Genomic DNA, 18,853 nt, shown 5'->3' with positions numbered 1-18,853 from the left:
AACTCTTCTGTTAGTCAGCATTTCCTTCCTGATCCCACGACAGGAACCGAGGTATGTGTGTACCAGAGCTGTGCTTCACCCTCACGGTGCACACTTGCCTCCTGCTCACCAGGGGTGAGGAGAGTCTTCATGCCACTCAGGGTGTGCTGCCACCCTGCCATCTGCCCCGGGGCCATGGAAATGTCCTGAAACCACAAGTCTTCTCAAAACAAGCTCAGGCTTGCAGAATCCATCTTGTCTTTTCTACCTCTGCTCTAAACTTTGTGTTGAATCAGATGATGAAGGATTGCAGTGCTTGTTGTTCAAAGCAAGATTAAAACACTACACAGGTCAAAATGAGAAGATCATTTCCCCTTTCACTTTTTTTTTTTTTTTCCACAGTGATCCCCTTTGACTAAACTAATAACTTTGAGGGCATTTTTTGTTCTTTTCTATTTCACCTTCAACTTCTGCCATCCGTATCCTTGTCAAGCACAAACATGACTGAACTCATGCATTGGGGCACCATGGTTTTACTCCACAGGGAGTTATTAAGCTTGATGTAAACACTGTCATTTTCATTTAGCTTATAGGTGAGATATTAAGCAGGTTTTGATCAGTGTGAATACATCTGCTCACTGAACCTGGGGTAGATTTTTGTACACAGGTATGCTTTATGGCACTTAACTCAAGCTTCTACACATATAGCAAGGTAAATGAGTATAACCACATCCTAAAGCAGTCCAGAGAAATTTGTACTGGTACAATTAAACTCATGGAGGTGTGGGTGTGGACAAACTTCCTAACTTCTAGCAACCATCTTTCTGCAGAGTATTTATATGTACCATTTTCTAGAAAGAAGAAGGGTGGTTGCCCCAGAAACCATTGGGTTATGCCTTACTGAGTGCAGCGGGCTCACCTGTTCTTTTGAGCTCTTAGCCACAAGCACATAGCAACAGCACCCAACAGGACCACGGAGACTCTGACCAAGGAGGACAAGCCCCAGGGCAGGGAAAGTGTTCAAAGGCAAGGGTGCATCAGCAGCTGCAGACTCCATGTGCCCACCATGTGGTGCTGTCAGCTGGGCTAACTGTACCGCCTCCGCACCCTTGTCATGCTTGACTCACCCACCCCACTTCGGTACATTATCATGCAGTACACTATCGTGCGGTACATTATCGTGCAGTATATTATCTCAGTAGGAGCTCTTTTCTACACAGTGTCACAGAGTAAAAAGGAAGAGAAACATAAAAATACAGAAAGTCCATGTTTTTTCAACACTGACCTCATCAAAAAGACCCCTCATAAAAACTCCCGTCCCAAATAGCAGTGCAACTCTTCGTTAACTTTCTGTTCTGTGCAAGTTCTCAAGCATCATCAGTCTCCAAAATGGCTCTGTCCTAACCTGGTCCAACCTCTGGGACACTATCTGGAAGTGCCAGAAGGCAATGGGGACCACTAACCCACAGAAGCACCAAACACACAACCCTTTGGAGTAAGTGGGTCTAAAACCTGGAGGGAGAGACCTGACGCCACCAACAAGGTGTGCTCACTCCTGCTGATGGAAGTGAAGTTAGCTGGGGCTCCAGATACCAGGCACGTCACCCAAGGTTACTGAGAGAAAGAGGCAGATAATAAAAACAAAAGCTGCAAAACACATACAGCAGATGTTTTTCCTTGCAAATGACACTGGAGTGTTCAGGAAGGTTGGTGAGCACCTGCTTATCATCTAATATTTATATACACTTTATTCTTATTCATATCATCCTCACAGGGTATCAAGCTCTCAGAAGGATTTTGGTTAAATCATTCCGTGAATGGGAATAATCAAATTTGTTTTTTTCTTTGCTGAAGCTTTTCCCAGCTTACTATAAACTAGTTCCAAGCCAGTATTGCTACCTCTTCCTTTTACATTTAACCTTCCTGTCACTCTAGTTTTACCATTGTGGATCTGAAACTCATTCACACAGAAGCCAACTGTGGACTGGTTGTTGTGTAATGTCCCTTGATTTTATTATTTAATCTTCTTTTCATCTTGCTCATGTACAATATCTATGGCTACATACATTCAGCACAGTTATGAAATGTCAGATCCTGCCCTCTGCTTCCTGGAAGGGAAGGAGAAAGGAAAGGGGAGATTTCATCTCTATCCCTTGGTATCATGCTCCGAATATTATTCACTGTGCTAATAACTGTATCAGCATGTTTATAAGATGATGTGCTTTTAATTGTTTCACTCACTCTCTCATACACATGAAGTAAGCACTCTAATGGGTTCTGTACCTTTCATCCTTCATTTTATTGCTAATGGTATCTCCAGTAATATAAAATGACGGATGAGTACAGTCTGAGAAAAGTGGAAAAATCAATGCACGTCCAGACTCCATAGGAGACCAGGCGAGGAGCTGGGGCTGCCAGGCACTGCAATACTTCTCGGGCCAGACAATGAGAGCCAGTTGGTGAGCAAGGAAGGGCACATTGACAAAACATCTCCTGCAGTGCCCACAGACAGTGGGAAGCATCAGAGAGAGGCAGTGCCCTGGGCATCTTGCACCCTCTGCCCCGTCAGCCCACCTCCCATTTGTAAAGAAGGTGGCTCCTGTGATATGTCTGTGATGTACAGACGCACACAGGGCAGCTGCCGAACACGTAGGATGCTTCCATCTGGCTGTGAGCGCAGTGCTCGTGCCACAGCTGGGGTCACACACAATTCAGGCAGCATGTGGGTGGAGTTACCCCAGCACCAGGCAAGCTGGGTTATCCTCTTCCTGGGCTCTGCCTGACATGAGATCCAAGGGATCTTGAGCAACAAGAGAAGCAATGGCAAGCCCTTTCCTTGACCCCTGAAAAAGAGGTGTTTACGCAGGCAGGATCTGTGCCCAGATGTGGGTCTGGGCAGGCCCACGTGTGCTTGAACAACTGTGCCCCAAAACACGTGATGGTGTCAGAGCGTGTCCAGCACAACAGCAGAGCAACTCTCGATGCCTTGTGAGGAACACCTGACAGTCCTCTGCCTGGCTCGAGGGGAGTGTCACACACATCCCCCAGGAACACAACATCCCCGTGTCACATACAGCCATCAGCCAGCAACAGTGTTAATAATGCACAGGGGCAGCCACTTGCCATTTCTAATTCTCTAGACATCTCTGTTTTCCCTACAGGAAAATACAGCTTGATCTTTGTCCATGAAAAAAACCTGTTTAAAAAAATCAAGATTTATACTCTTTTTCTTAAAGCAACAGGAATGCAAAAGTCTAATAGATACCAACAATTTTTAATGCATTTAGGGAAAGGAACCCAAAGTTAAGAAGTATCGTTTTAAAACAAGATCCGACCCTTATCATCAGGCTGTAGCCTGGAGTGGGTATCGTACTGCCAGGTTATAGCAGCCTGTAATGGAAATGCTGACAGACCTTCGGCACCACCACAGTCACAGTCACTCTATAAATAGACTTTGCAAATGCCTGGCATGTGAGATGGGTTCAAGTAGCCACTTGACAGAATTTGGCAATTTGACCAATTATTATTTTGGAAAACAATCAGAGATGAGATCTGTTTGTCTGCTTATTCATTCTTGCAGGTGGTTTGGGTGCGTATCCTACATATTATCCAGTGCCAGACACGACACATTAAGGATGCTGTTCTGGCAGGTACAATGCTGCTTCCCAAACAAAGCTGTAATATGACCTACTTTGCTCAGTCTAGTACTATTCAATAATAAGTAGCCTCTATTGGGTTTCTACATGTGGCCAACATCAAACACGTTTCACTGAAGCATTTAGATATTGATTTTACTCAGCCTGGGAACTTCAAAGTGGGTTCTATCCATGTCATCTTGAAAACACATCCTCTTGCTCCCATGCTATAGATTCGCTGTTAGTGCACATGCATGCAGACTCCCCCAGCTGCTAGTCGTTCCTCTGCTATTTGTTTCTAAATTAAGGGCAATCGCTGTGTCCCTTTATCCCCTAATGGCAATAACTATTGTGTATAGTAATGTAGGAGCTGTCTTTGCTGCTTGGTTTCCCTGCTGTCACCCAGTCATGCCTCAAAACATGTTTTTTTAACCAGATTGTAAAATAAAACACTGGTCTCAAATAGAAGCACTGAGGACACTGGAGAATTGTTTAAAATTTGTAAGCCTGTTTCTATAGCTTTGGGGAGCATGTTAAGTTTTCAACATGCATTTGTTCATCCCATCATGTGTTGTGGGGCTCTCTCTGCCTCTAGATAACAGCTTCACGGAGATTTTTTGCCATTCCACACCTATAGGGGTTGCACTGTTGGTTTCTTTTGCTTTCTGTTTTCTTGGTGTGGGGAGAAGATGTCTATCAATTAGGTAGAGAACCAAGTGCAACAGACATTTTGTTAAGAGCTAACCAGAAACAGAAAAAGGGACATCAGATACACTTTCAGTAGTGCGGTTGAATTCCAGATTTCCAAGGACAGTGTGATACACTTTTTCCTTGAGCTCTCCCAGTAATTTTGAGTGTGGGGAAAGTGTCCCCTACCTGTCCCAATTTGTTACATTTTTTTTCTGCCCTTCATTACATTGCTGCCACAGTTCAATCCAAACCCAGTTGTATCCTGAGTCAGCCTCATGCAGAAAGTGGCTGAGGGCCTTTGGTCTTGAAATGTGGGTGTTTAAACAGGCTGTCCTGAACCCTACTTATTCCTGCAGCAGGAGAGACCACTGGCATCAAAGGGGATCTATGAAATGGAGCCCTACCTAGGTGTGGACCATGTTCTTGCTGCGCATTTGGGACCAGAAATAGTCATTGCCTACCCAGAGTCCAGAGGCATTGGTGTTCTCTGCACCCTGCCAAAGGGGCACAGACCAGCATTCCCCTGCCCTATCTGTGGGCCCACACAGGTGCCCAAGTGAAATATCCATATGTCGCATCCACAGATCCACCCTTCAAAGTTTAGTGTGTGATACATAATCCGAAAAATGAGCAAGTAAATGTTCTTTTTTAGGGTCTCAATTTTGAAGGATACAGGGTCTTTATGCAATGTATTATTATGGTGCGCTGGATGTGATGTTATTATTATTTTGCCTAGACTAGCATCACTAGGTCAAATGAAAGTTATTTTCTTGTAGAAAATAATGACGTAAGAGCACCAGAGCAAATGAATCCAACAAGCGCATGAAGCAAAGGAGCAGTAACACTCTGCTGCAGGAGGTCAGCTCTCTTTCAAATGCGGCACTTTTGCTTCTGCATTAGCACAGATGAGTGTTCTTGACCAAGTGCCATTCCTGATTTTTCAATAATCTTTCCTTCTAAAAAGTTAGGGCAGATAGCACATCATTTATATTCACAACAAGTATTTCCTGCAAATCTTAATTCATTGAAAGGCTGAACACAGAAGCTGATGTCATATCCTGGTAATACTCGAGAAGGTTTGAACCAAAGCAAGACTAATCGCATGGGGCACCACATGAGGAAAACACTTCACCTAGGAAGCACAGTCGAGGCGGACAGTGGCAATGCCCATCACCAGAGCCCTTCACAGCACCTGGGGTTTCTGGCGCTTCCCTCGGCTTTCTGCCCAGCCTACGATAGATACACTGCCTGGGGCTCCGGTCTTTGCACAGACGCTGCTTTGGGTATTTCTGTGTTTTGGTATTGCCAAACGCCGCCCGCTCAGTCAGCACTGCGGAGCACACATTTCTTCACCAGGACTTTGATGACAGCAGATGGTTAATCAGCAAATAGTGCCAAAGGCAGAAAGGATGGGGTTGTTGTTTTAAGTCTGAATCCTTATGGTGATGGGGGATGTTAGAGCACTTTCAGCATATATTACCAAAAAAAATGAGACCATGGGTGAATCAGGACAATTTGATACTGCCACAGTCAAAAGCCTCAGCTATTACATTTCTTTATGCATCACATATACTAATTAACAATCGTATGTTTCTTTCAAAGGAGCACACATGATCCACTGTGGTTTAAAGAAGGTGGAGGAAACCCTGACAGAGAATAAAGATGAGATACAAAACCTGTAGTAAAGGAATACCTCAGCAGAGATCGCTTTCCTGCATCCTTCCTGCTTTCCCTGGAGCTAAGAGTGGTGCTGCACTTAACTCAGGACCAGATACTGCTCATTTTTTCAAGGCCTGTCATCTTCAGTTTCACTCTTTGTATACAGCAATTGGGATTCTGTCCTACATGTTAAAATAAAGATTTAGAAAGCAGAAAGGTTCCCTTCCTGAGCTGTGAGATAATGTGATGGAGTCAGTCTGCTTTATGAATGCTAAAAGAGAACATGCAGTGTCTGGAAAACACTAAACTGACCTGCAACATTTGAGACCTGCCTATAAAGTTCCCATTTAGATGAGATGTTTTCAGAGTGGGTGGGCCAAACTACACTCTTCCTAAGTGTCTGCTAATAACCTTAATGGAGTACAAAACCATGGAGAGGTACCAAAAGGGATTTAAATGCGGACAGAGCAGGAAGGGCAGGAATGTTGTTCCATATATAAAATCCCACCCCCAAATGACACAGAGATGCTGAGGTAGGCAGGGACCTCTGGAGATCAGTATCGTCTCATCCGTATCTCAAAACAAAACACTAAAATCTGCACATTCACATGTATTCAAAATGGCACTTATGGGCACAGATATCACAACATTATCATTTGACCAAAACCCTGGAGGAGCAAAAGCATTGTCAGGAAAAGAGGAGGTTGGAGTCACAGGATGAGATCTGCAAACATGCCTGAGGGCGTTGGCGCACCCGAGGCTAAATCTCCTCATGACTCAGTGCTGCTGCATGACTTAGCGGTTCAGATCAGTAGGAAATGTAGCCCCAGGGCAGAAACCCGCGTTCCCCACAGGTTGCGTGCAGAGGATGAAAAGCCTAACAATGGACTCTTGAAAAGGTGGCAAGGTAAGTGGGGAGTGAGCAACCAGCCCTGTGAAAGTGAGTGGCCATTAGCACCAAGAGCGGACTAGGCAAAGCCCCTCAAAGACAGCTAGTTTGGGATACTTACCTGGAGCTGGCTGCCAAAACCTGCCCAGGCATTGTTTACAGAAGGCAAAGAGCTTTCCTGCTCTGTCCCAGCTTTGTACGCCCATTAGCCCACAAACAGAGCACTGGCTGAGGAGAGTAGCTGTGCTCACAGCCCCACACATCTGATGGAAGCAGGTTATGAGTCCAGGACACCCACCATGTACACAGGCTACCCTCGCTGCCAAACTATGACCACTTTGGATGAGTCTTAGCCTCCTTGATAAAGGACATTCCAGTTGTTATGGCCCATACCCTGTTGTGGGAGGTGGGATCCCACAGGATGCAAGCATTCAAAGTGGTTTCTCCAAATGAGGCAGCACAGGAGAGAAGTCTGGGCTTTGCATGTTCTGGGGAAATACTCCAAACACTCGGATGAGACGTGAACTTAGAAGCAGTGCTGCTCTGAGGGTTTCATTTGCACTGTTTGCCAAGCCATTAAGGCAGCAGTTTCTTTTGCCAGGGCCAGTGAGAAATTAGTACTACTCTCCCTCAGGGGAGTTGAGAAATCCCACCCAGAAAAACAGAAGACACCTAAAGGTCCTGCTGAAGCCAAGTGATGACAGTGGAGGGGGAGACATGAACAAGGATCTCCCTGAGGACTTAGAGCACCCTAATTGCTGCCAGCATCAACTGGGGGTGTCTCAGTAGCAGTCGGGGAGGGGGGGGAGCAGCAAAAAAGTGCATTTGGCTAGGCTAGCCCCTTTCCTTCAGACAGCACAGCCAAGCTTTGAAAAGAGAGAAAACAAAAGGCTGACTGGCGAGCAGGGGAAGAAAGTGCTGGAAAGGAATTTGTTTCTACAGGAAGCTCAATGGCTTGTTGTAAAACAGACTGCAGTTCTGTTGTTTCCATGTTAAACCCTAGAAAGGAGTAGCTCCAGCAAGCAGCAGATTTTCTGGTGCAAAAACAGTGGAGGTTTGAAAAGGACAAAAGGCAACTTGAGCTTCCCAGCTGGATCAGTAGTAAAAAATAATAACCGAGAGCAAGGATTTTTACCTTTCTTCTCCTCCTTCCAGAAATTCTCTGGTTTCATCTTTTTGAGTCTTAAACATTCATTTAACCCCAGACTTGCCTTTAAGAAAAAAGAAAATGTGTAGAAGGCCTTCTACACCCCAAATCTATAGCAACACTTCCAATTTTCATTACCAGAAATAGCAAAAGGAAATTAAAAGCAGGTGTGTGAAGGCTCTTCTGAATGATGCCAGGGCTGTGCTTTAACTTTTACTGGAGGGAAATACACATCTGTGCATGCCAGGCTATTGCCTTATTGCATAGTTCCCTTACAGTCACAAAAAAACTGACAAAAGCAACCAAATACTCTCAAGTTCTTCTAAGCACGTTTACTGACAGCCCATGCCACTGAAATATTTCACTGACCTTTGACAAAGGCAGCAAATATGGTTTGCCAGGCTTTAGTGAGGAAAAAAATCAGGGCATTGGGGATCTCAGAATTAAACAAAGAAAACGGTAACATGAAAACAACTTTGGAGACCAGTGGGAAGAAAAATAGGCATCTCATCTATCTCTCAATCATGCCATGCCCTTCTTGCTTTTTGCATACATTAGTGGTACTTTTTGAGTTACTTGAGATGGCTTTGGTTTAATCCTGACAGATGCTGAGCACGACAAGCCACTGCCAGGCTCAGCAGCTTGCAGTGATCGAACTGAGATTAGTCCCAGATTACCCCAGTGCAGCCCGAGAAAGCCAGTCATTCTGTTTTTCATTTCTGTGGCAAAACTGCAAGATCCTGGAATTTGTTCTTTCTCCTCCTATATACCATTCAACAAAGCAAGAATGAATGCCCCGGAGCTAGCTGTACACTGCCAGCTCAAGCCTTTAAAATGAACACAAAAATCACAGCCCAGCCTGAACAGGGAAATGTAAGCCTGAACCTGGCCCCAGCGACAGCGGCTGCTGGAAAGGCCCCCTGAGGCGACTCCAGCGCTGTAATAACCTACGTAAACAGGGATGGTGTATTTTTTTTATCCTCAGCCTTGCTTCAGTGGAAAGGGGCGGAAAAATAACTCACTTGCGTACACAGTCATTTAGGCCCAGTCATGATTCCTTTAGAGCCTGTGCCAATGGATTTTAGTCATTCTCTGGCAAAGATTTCTCTTTTAACCGCAAACACTGAATAGTTGCTGGGTGAGTCACCACCTTGAGTAATCTAATTCCTTGACCAGTACATGCTTGCTTCCTGCACTGCAGAGTATCTTTCTTCACTCAGATATTTTAATGTGTACCTTTCCTGCAGGGTTTTTCTTTCCTTCAGTGTCCAGCATTGCAGGGCTGGGAGTCCAGAGGAGTCCAGAAGAGTCGAGAGTCCAGTTCCCAGGGCAATTCTGGCTGCCGATCCCTGGCTGCCTCAGGGCTGGGAAAGGGACTGTAGCCCACTGGCCTCCCTCACTTCAAATCCAGTATGTGCTGTCTTTGGGAGAGCGGCAAGCTCAGGTTTGGAAGATAATTTTTCAGACAGTGAGCCTTTACTCAGCAAGTCTGGTCATATCTGGAGGCATAATGCAGCTATGCAGCTTTACCAGCAAATTATAGAACAGCCAAACCTGCAACATTTGCCTTGCACCAGTCTCCCAGTCAGACCTCTGGACAGGAGCAGTCAGTGCCCGAGCGCTGCTCTGAATGACTTTAGGAAGGGAACACTAGTAACAACTGCAACCAGCGTGGGATGGTGTTGGTGCAGACCTTTTGCAAGGGCTGTGGACTGTTCTTCCTTTCTCGTGTACTAGCTTTACAAAAAAATGTACTGCTAAAAAATCATGGGGTTTAGAAACACCAGAGAAGAAAGGTAATTTTTTTTCCCCTTTAGAAGACATAATGTTTCAGGAGCACTTAAATGCTCCAGGATTAAATTGTGGTGAGTGTTCACAAGACATCTTTTGAAGAATGTTATTAAAATCTTTCCTAGCCCCTTCTTGCATGATTGAAGCTTTCTGTTTCATTTCCTATTTATGGGGGACCATGCTTCCTCAGGGCATCTTCTGGCCACTACTTACTCCTTCTCTTCATGGGAGGAACAGAAAAGAGAGGCAGCAAGAGGCGAGGATTAGATTACTCTGATATTTTCAAACCAAGAAAAGCAGACTATAATAAAAGTACTCTAATATAAATTTATGATCCCAGTAGAAAAGTGTCTCAGAGTAAGGTGTCTTTGTGCATTTATGTATATATATGTACTCCTGAAAAACAGAGCAGATCCAACTGCGGCTATGTCTGATACCCTATATGACTGCTAGGACCATTAGGTCCTCTCCTGACCTAATCTATATGCACACCTACATTCAACACACATTCCTTGAACAAGGGAAGAAAAAGTGTTTTACATTAATTATGCAAAAATATGATTGATCCTGAACTTGGTGACTGAGCAAAAATATTGTTATTCTCAATTTTAACACCTGTCTCAATGCTTTTTAAATAATTGTACCACGTTGCTTGTATGTATTAATACAAGTTTTTAATATTTATCTTTTCTTTTTTAAAACTTGGTATCAATAATCTGGCCATTTTGGGACTAGAGAATGATGCTTGTAAAAACACAGGTCATTTGTATATTAAACTGCTTAACAGTTATTTTAACTGAGAAAGGACATTTTCTCATTACATATGGAAGACAAACACCATCAAAACATAGAAATAATACAAAAAAGCAGAGCTATTCAGACACAATCCTGAGGAACCCAGTTAGCTGAGCCAGCACCGTCTACAATACACCAGTCAGTGAAGACTGGGGCAAATCCTATTTGGTACTGTTTCCAACAGCTGGGGGTAAACCTTTCCATATTTGATGTGACACTGACATAAAGTATTGTTGCCTCTGCTCTTCTGCTGGCTGATGTTCTTCTGTCATTACCACAGAAGCATGCCAAGTCAGACTGGAAAAGACAAGATGATATCACCTACTCCAGTTGTTCTCAACCTTCCTTGAAATATGAGCCTTGAAAATCTTCCCCATGGTGGCAAGGTCTTCTTTTGAGGTTAATAGGTGGCATGGGTGAACTCAGGTGTCTTTTAAGCACAAGCTGACATCACACCTAAGGCAAATCACTGCCAAAATGAGTGGCCCTCCACCTCATCATCATCCCCATGAGTTACTTGTGTTCTCTTTTCTCCAGGGCACTGACGTTCATATGAGGCCAGAGTCCTCCTGTGCAGGAGCTGAACCCACAGGCAGCAACTCACCTTGCCTTCTGGGGTTAGTTTCCTGCTGACTTTCTGCCCCAGCCAGGTCACTGTAGGGCCAGGTCAGCAAACTGCACTTGGTAGCAGTGCAGGGAGCTGTGAGACCACAAAGGGCCGGAGATAGCAGGGCATTTTCAAGACATTGGCTGCATCAGGTTAGTTGTAGCATAAAACTGAGCCTTGGCTTGTTTGCATGGATGGCCCTCAGGCCAGCCTGTGAAAACCACTGTGCTCCCTGGTCTGAATCAGCCAGGTCCACGATGTTTTACAGATTATTTTCAAACCTTTTTTTTTTTAAACTTCCACCCAGGAAGTTTATCATCACTTAGAAGTTATCTTGGTTTAGCTCCTTAAGACTCCTTATAATAAGACTAATTTTGTCCTGTATATAAACCTTAAGTAGCCTAAATAATGTGAGCAAGATAAGGCCTAAAAACTTAAATTAAGCCTTGGGACTCTCAGCCACAGGCTTAATGCAGGAAAAATGCCAATTTCCCCCAATGCCTGTGGAAATGAAGTAATCAGGGGGTAATGACCAGATGTGCCCAGCAGCAAACTTCTGCCTCTTCTGCACATCCCCAAGTTACCGACCTGGCTCTCAACCCTTCATGCCACCCAAGACCCACATCCCTCCTCTCCCTGCCTCCATCACAGCTCCTGTCAATCTCAGGTATGGGGCTCAGCCTCCTCCTTCCCAAAGCCAGAAATGGTTGTATCACTGTAGACTTTGTGACAGTAGTGGGATAAAGACACACCATTCAGATACACAACTGATGTCATCCTAAAGACATGAAGCAATGTCAAGCCCACCACCATTGTGGTAAGCTATTTCAATATTAATTTACCACCACTGCAAGGAAGCTGGTTTTATTTCAAGGTCGAATTCATTTAACTTAAGCTTACAGATATTGGATCTTGTTACATTTTTATATATGACATTAAAACATTTCCTTAAATCCCATTTCTCTGTGTAACTATCTATAAACAAGCACAGATCAAGTCACCTCTCAGCCTGCATAAGCCTTATCTTTGGGGCTTGCCTTCCAGCCCTTGGGTCATTTTTGTAGCTGTCCTTTGAATTCTCTGCAGTATTTCACATCTTTCTTGAAGCATGAAAATGAGAAGTGGACAAAGTATTGTAATAGCAGTCATTAATTCAAAATCACTTTCCTTCTTTTACTTCATATTCCCTTATTATACATCTATAGGTTGCATTGGCCAATTTTTCCCATGGCATTGCGTTAAGTGCTTGTAGTTGGGTAATTATTTGCAATGACCCCTGTGTCCTTCTGTTCAGTACCACTTTCCAAGAAAGTGCTCCTCATTCTGTGCAAGTTTTTCAATCAAAAGATAATGCGGTATTAAGTCAAATGGCTTTGAGAAGTATAAGCATATATATCACTGCAAATCTATGGGCCAGTAATCCTCTCAAAAAAGGGCAACAGGTTTGTGTGATGAGACATACCCTGAAACCATACTGACTGGCATTTGCTATAATTTTAGATTTAACTAGATATTAGTTTATTGTTTGTAGAGTCCCGAATTCACTGTTCTATTATTTTGACCAAGATCTTCATCAAGGTCTTATACATTCCTGAATCACACCGCTCACTCCTTGCCTAAGTATCCAAGCTTTTTCAAGCTCTCAGCACCCTCACTCACTCCTTTCAGCCTCTTGGCTATGCGTAATCTGAACAAGCTAATGTGAAAATTTTGATCTTTAGCAGATGCTGCTTCATGCACTTTTTCCCGTACATCAGAGGTTTCCACTTCTGGCTATAACTTCATCTGAGCCGGGCATATCCTCCTGCTCCACCCCACCTACAGCACAAAAATGTCTTTGAAAACATCTGCCTTTTCAAGATCAAATTTATACATCCACCATTTGCAAGCATCAGTGGACCTCTACCTGACCTACAAATTTTTTATTCCTAATATGACAAAAATACCTTCTTATTGCCTTTATCCATTTAATGCCAAGCTATGTGAGTGATTCCTTTAGCTCCCCACATCACCGTGCATTATTTATAGTTGTTATCTTCGCTGTCCATCCATCCTTTGAGCCTGGAAATCTTTCCGGCAGCACAACTTCCCCATGTGACTGCAGAACCAGGGCTGAGGGACGGCAGTAGGATAGCACAAAACAATTCTCAGTTTGAGGTAATACTTCCCACATTACAAATCAGTTATGTCAGCAAAAGGTTTGAGTTTTTGGAAAACTGTCCCTTTTGAAGTTCCAAATACACGTGATAAATGTTGGTACTTTCTTTACAAGGTCAATGAAACCAAGTTGCTTTCACTGGTGCAGGGGCAGCTGCCAATTTTTAGGTCAGTGATGATCTCATCTTCTTCAAGCAGAATGAGAACTGGTATGCAGACTTGTCATACGTTCTACTGATACCCACGCGGCTACTGCAGTACAGGGGTCAATACTAATTTAATCTGCTTTTGTGACTGCAGTGAAGCCACAGCACTTCTGCATTAAGAAATCATTCATCATTTCTGGAAACTCAGGAAATGTTGTTACTGGCCAGAGGAGTCTAGTCGGTGCATCCTGAGAGAAAGGTGCACATGATAATGTAGTTTTACTGCACAATATATAGAAAGATTAAGAGCATGTAAGATTAGATGCACTTTAATAAATGCTCACAAACATCTCTTTAATTCACCACTTGAAAGTGTAGCTTATAACTTTTAGAAAGCCTGGTCATGATCTGTAATGGTCTAAAAAGTAGCAATGTCCTTAATGGACAGTACCTTAGGTGAAACTAATGTCACCAGTGTAGATCCCCACCAAATATACCAGTCTGGGATGCCCCACATGAATCTCCTTTATTATTGTGATGATGCCCTTCAATTCTGGACAGCAGAAAACTGCTGTGGGATCCACCTGTGCCTCCAAGATCCATAGGAACTGCCAGCCCCTCCAGTTTCGCATTGCATAGACAACTGTCTGCATCATCTGTCCTGACTGGGACCAGCCCTTATGGGCTTTTCCAAGGTTTGCCCAGCAAGAGACAAGCAGCATTTCTGTTTCCTACTTCACCACCTGTGTGTCCTCTCTTCCAGTTGATTCTTGCAGGTTCTTCATTCAGTTGTGTGATTCAGCACCTGGTGGTGATTCAATACCTCTAGATGTGACGATAAGGTTCTGGTTCTTCTGCTTCTGGTCATGACAAATTGCCAGCCTCTGTGTAGAAGGTCTGGTAGCTCCCACTTCAAGGAGACCATAGGTAAGAAGCAAATATGACATGTGGTAGAGATCAAAAGAACTGGTAATACTCTTCCCCTCTTGATTACTGCATTTGGAGAAGAAAGCTCTCAAACTCCCAGAGAAAAACCTCCTGTATGAGATGTCTGTGTTCAAACGTTATCTTTTTTCAAGAGTTATTGGTTCAAATAAACACTTCTACTTTTCTAGTAGAAGTGTTTCCACTTTTAAAAGATATACAATATGTCTTAGCAGTGTTTGACGATGATATAGAGTGAGAAATTGATACTATTAAGGTCTTATTCAAAAAAAAAGTTTTTAAAAGGATTAAAAGATAACTATAATAAGGATTAAGAAAAGAAACAGTACAATATTTTTTCTTTCATTTTTTTATTCCATGCTTAATTCTGCAGAAAGAAAAAATCAGACAAAAGATATTTATACTGCATATAAGCTTAGCTATGAAAAATATGCCTACCTTATTTTTATGGTATTTCAGCTTTTGTTCTGCGGTTTTCAGTTTATTTTTTTTAACTATAAAGACAAGCTTTCTATTGTTGTTTATTTCATTGGGGGTGAATATTAGAACTTTAAATGTTCTTTAATTTATGTCGTTATGATCCACAAACCAAAGAACTGACAAAGTTGTGTCTTTGTACAATAACTGGAAACTGTTGTGAGCCTCGTTCTGCTCTTACAGCTTAATCAGTGTGGTAATAGGACCTGGTTCTGCTCCCATTCAAGTCAACTGGATTTTCACTATTAACTTTTATAAGATTAGGGTCAGAATATATATTGCATGGAATTAAATACCTGAGAGGGTTTTTTTCTCAAAGGGCTAATTCTTCACACCGAATTGCTGGGAGCTGCAAAGGAAATGGAGAATGAGCTACTTCAACCTTCCCTGGCAGTGCCATGTTTTTGATCTGTATTACAAAGGATCACTGAACATGAACAGACCCGGTGACTTTGAAAACCAGCCCCAGAGTGGCTGTAAGCATATTTTGCCTCACATCCCACCCACTTTCAGTCCATACAGCTGCCTCGCAAATAGCTTGCCCTTGGCCTGTTTGAATGCACCTGGGAGCATCCTAGCCCACAGAGCAAGCTCAGGCAAGTGGGGTCCCTGCAGCTGCTGCAGAGAGAGCACCTTGAACCCAGGCAGGGGCTGCGCTTACAGACTTGCAATATGGAAAACAGTCAAGTCTGCTCTTGAAGGTGGTGTTGGCATAGTCAATATTCTCCCTAGAGATTTCTGGGGATCTCTGAATGCTCTCCATGACCCAGTGCAGTCTCTGTTGCACCACTGTTTGCCCATAGCATTACCCTGGTGTGGGTGAAAAGAAAAACATGTCTGTCAGGTATAGCTGTGGGAAAGGGCTAGGTCCTCCCTGCTCTGAGAGTAGCATGCCCACATACTCATAGGAGAAGCCGTAAGGAGAAGAGCAGGGCTGGGTTGTGCAGAAATTAAGAGTTAAAGCTGCAGCTAGCACAGATCAGCACTAACATCTAGGGATGTTAGTGATGCTATCCTCACTTGTGCCAGCTGAGGATCTGGCTTATAGCATCCTTCTTGGCCATCAGGAAGGCACAAAATGGAACGTAGCCATGAGCAAAAGAAGAATAACAAAGCACTTTGTTAGCAGCACAGGTTAGAAAGCTGTATCCGTTTCTTCAATCACTGCCGGAGTCCCTGCTGCTGGCCTCATCACCTGCCTATTTCAGGCAATCTCTTCTCTAGGCTGCCTTAGCCATCTGGTAAGATTACAAACAGAACAAAGCAGCAGCAAAGGAGAAGAAGGAGTTGGGGCGGGGGGAGCTTGTTCATCCTGCCTCTCCTCTATGCCTCCTTTTCATCCTCTGAATGTGTAAATCCTGGCTGTGTCCTGGCTCCTAAAAAAATGTGTGTGCAGAGGTAGCCAAGGCCATTTGATTCAGCTCTATTGGAAATCTGATTTCTCGTTGGTCTTACACAAAGGTCTATTAATTAGGGCTCATAGAGCTTAGTAAAAAATCTGCTTGGCTAGCAAGGGCACTCTCTTGCTCGCTCGTGCTTTTCTTAGATCTTGCCAAGATCTCAAAAATAGAGGGAGCTTAATTACAGTCAGTGGATTAATCTCCAAGGGAAAGAAATTGTAATTAGCTCTTTGAAATGTGCCACTTCTTCTTCTGGGCTTTCAGAGTTTGTCAGTGTGTCTGTCTGTCCTTCCATAGGACTAGAAAAAAGGTAATTCTGCACAGATTTTATGCTCTTTTTAACCCAAGCTGGAGCTGCAAATGGCAGCCTGACTTCATAAACATTTTCAGTTGGTCTTGAAGACACTGTTGTTTCCTCAGTTTCTCTCTTAAATCCTGCTTGCTGCTTCCTGTGGGGCTATTCTCTTTAGCTGTGGTCACTGGTGGTCCTGCAGCCAAAGCTGCAAAGGCTTTCTGGTGTCTCTTTGAACTCGTTCTCCACTTCATGAGAGTAACAAGGAAAACTTGGGGTTTGACTGTGCCATTTGGAGCCATTCATGTGATGGCATGAGTTGTAACAGTCCATCAGTGATCGATGGGAAGGCAATAAACCCAGTGCCCTGTAGTCTATCATTTATGTTCATGTGCAAGCAGGTTTGAAGGTGAACAGGAGTGTTGGGGAGAAAAGCTAAAGCCAGAGCAAGGCATTGCAAGAGATTTCAGTGAATTCCTGTTTCTCACAGATGGGAATTAGGCACAGGTTTAAAAACTACCTTGATAAATGAGAATGTGTCAAGCAAAGACACACCAAGCACTCTGATTTATAGCAGTCATTGAATGTAGTCATGTCCCTGATACACAGTGCCTTTGCTGTTGAGTTTGCATATATGCAAGCTTATTTTCCAGAGATGTACATTGGGGTACATCACACATTGGCAGGCAAGATCAAGCCCTTTATGTGTATACATTGGCAGTGTATCATGAAGAATAAAAAGAGGAAATGAAATACTCTCCTATGGGGGAGTGAGCATGGAGGGAGCCTTCAAGATGTATATCCCTTAATCCTTATGCCTAGTATATCATCATTCCTCAACAGTGCAGTAAAGCTATCCCTTCATTAAGACTCTCAGTCCTAGGGAAGGTGACCCAAACTCCCCTTCCATCCATTTGAATCTTGCTCTGACAGCCAGTGACTTGTTAATTATTAATATGAAATATTTGATGGTACATAGAGCAGCTGAACCCAGTTTAATGTATGCTCAGGGCAACTCTCTGAAGCTGAAATCAGCCATTCTGATGCTCTGGATTTTTCTACTGAAGTTTTGCCTTTTGCTTCCTCTTTTACTTCCCTGTCTTTCTTTCTTGTGCCTTTGTGCCTTCATGCTGAGCGTCTTCTTTCATCTCAGAGATGAACTTACAGGTCTCCATTTCAATTCTATTCCTTTACTTACTGATCAGGCTTAATGGAAAAATAAGAAACAGGATACAAGCCGTGGTTTCATCCAATCCCCAGAAACCCTATTTCTTTCTTCCATCTGAAATGGTTAGTCTGGCCAGTGGTACATACTTTGAAACACTGCTCATCTCTGCATACCCCTGGAATTTGAGCTGTGGTATTAGCTTCAACTGTAAGTGAAATCACATCACCCAGAGTTAAACATGTGCTATATGTGGTAAATACAGGCTTTGGAAGACTTATCTTCTGGCTTAGGGCATGCTTTTAGGATGTAAATCTCCTCTTTAGAATTATTTGCTTGCTAAGAGATTATGATTTGCTACCTGCGTGCCTTATCGACACAAACATACATTATGGGGGTCATAGCCACCCACCCACCCTGACTGCAAACACGGTTACTTGCAGAATCTGTCACTTTACCATTCAAAACAAAGGGATGTCATCTGTTTGACTCCCATGCAAGCTCTTTAGCACTGATTTTTCAAAAGCATTTTCCTGTCTTGGGTCAGGTCACATTTGGCTATACCACTTTCACACTTTTGTTTGCGCAGAATCTTCCATGCTGACCAAGAGAATCACCAGGTTAACACCCCACACCCCCCCTCCATTCACAGCTTCCTATTTTTGTTCATCTTCTTGCATTTTGCCTTTTTGAGAGCCATGAGCCATGATAATACACAAGGGCTGTGCCAACATGGTCCAGAATCCAAGCTTAGCCCTGGAGAAAATCCCTCTCCTGACTGGCAGAACCTAGCCCCAAAGCACCCCTGTTATTATTTCCGTCTGAACATGAGAGTCAGCTCAGTTAAAGCCTCTTCGGAATCCTGGCCACCAGGCCATTCAGCAAAACGTGAGCCAGCACAGCTACTTCCAAATACTGCTAATATCAGCTACGGCAAAGATATCGGCATTTGGAAAAGCCTGATTGTCTGTTCTTTCTTGCTTACTGTACCACCTGTACTCATTTTACGATCACCAGAATATACACAGTAGCTATATGCTTACTGTATGATATACATACATCCCTCTCTAGGGAAAATG

The sequence above is a fragment of the Strix uralensis genome, chromosome 3 (assembly GCF_047716275.1).
Source record: "Strix uralensis isolate ZFMK-TIS-50842 chromosome 3, bStrUra1, whole genome shotgun sequence".
Classification (NCBI taxonomy): Eukaryota; Metazoa; Chordata; class Aves; order Strigiformes; family Strigidae; genus Strix; species Strix uralensis.
Note: the sequence above shows the minus strand (reverse complement) of the source record.